The following is a 1188-nucleotide window of genomic DNA, read 5'->3' as shown; positions in this document are numbered from 1 at the left end:
CTGGGATGGGAAACATCAAATAGAAAGAAAAAGGATTATGGATATTTAATACTCAAAGGACACTTTCTTTCAGAACTTTCAAGGCACAATGCTCTTGAAATTTTCTTTCAGGTGTTTAGTTTTAAGAAGGCCTGCACTTCATCTGCTTGTGCCTCTCCCACCCCCAAGAGCTGCAGCTTTGCTGTGTTAGAGGCTGGGCTACGTCTCCAGCTGCAGCCCTGGCTCCAGCCCCAGAGCTCCCTGTGAGCAGCAAGTGAGGCCAGGCACACTGAAACCCACAGCACTTCTAAATTACTCCTTATTGCCATGATTGCTGATGACTTTGTGTATTAGGAAATCATTGTTAGACAAAATGAACTCTAAAAAGATATTCCGCTCATTAGAAGCTTTCTGTTCTGTTTCACAATGAAGATGCACATGTCCCACAGAAAAGCTTTAAGTGATTTCCTCTGTTTCCAACATAGCTCAAACATTTATGTTTCCAACATAACTCAAACATTATTTAGTAAGCATGGTGACGGAAGGCAAAAAAACCAAACAACGCCCCTCCCCGAAAAACCCAACCAAAAGAAACAAAAAAAACCACCAACAAAACCCCCATAAAAATCCCTTAAAATGTTCAAGAAAAAAAACCCATAAAGCCCACATGATAATTTGGAAAATATTTTAGAGCCAGCTTACTCTGAAATCTTAAATGTGCAGCATACAAATATTACATACTCACTGGAACACAAACTTATAAAACACAACCTGTAATTTATAAAATAATTATGTGTAATTATGTTTGATTTCTAGCTAAAGTCTCTAAAATGTTCCAGCTTCATTTGCTGTAATTATTTGGAGCAGAAAAGATACCCAAGTGTCAGACCCAAAATCTACAGATAACATTTTAAAAGCAATCTCAGAGTCTTCAGGAACTACACCAATAAAATACAAGAGATCTCCCTTGACTTTAATTAGTGCAGGTAAAAAAATCATACCAGTTAAATGCTAAACTTAAATAACAAAACACTGATTTAAAAATACTTTTGGCTAAAACCTGTATTTAAGGGTAAGTAAGGAATTTCTCCTGGTTTTAAGTAAAAACTGCATATTTGGCATAACAATTTAATAGGCTGCTAGATATTTTATATTAATATCAAATAAGAAAATAATAAGTGATTAAAAAATTAGTATCAACCTACAGCT

General features: G+C 35.4%; 1 protein-coding gene across 10 annotated transcripts in view; it reads right to left on the bottom strand.

Moving 5' to 3' along the window:
• Nucleotides 1–1188, bottom strand: part of FTO (FTO alpha-ketoglutarate dependent dioxygenase) — a 226295-nt gene that overhangs the window by 126310 nt on the left and 98797 nt on the right. The window lies entirely within an intron of this gene.

Source organism: Lonchura striata, chromosome 11 (genome assembly GCF_050655825.1).
Source record: "Lonchura striata isolate lonStrDom1 chromosome 11, ASM5065582v1, whole genome shotgun sequence".
Taxonomy (NCBI): domain Eukaryota; kingdom Metazoa; phylum Chordata; class Aves; order Passeriformes; family Estrildidae; genus Lonchura; species Lonchura striata.
The sequence above is the reverse complement of the archived record's forward strand: the minus strand, read 5'-3'. Positions and strand labels throughout refer to the sequence as shown.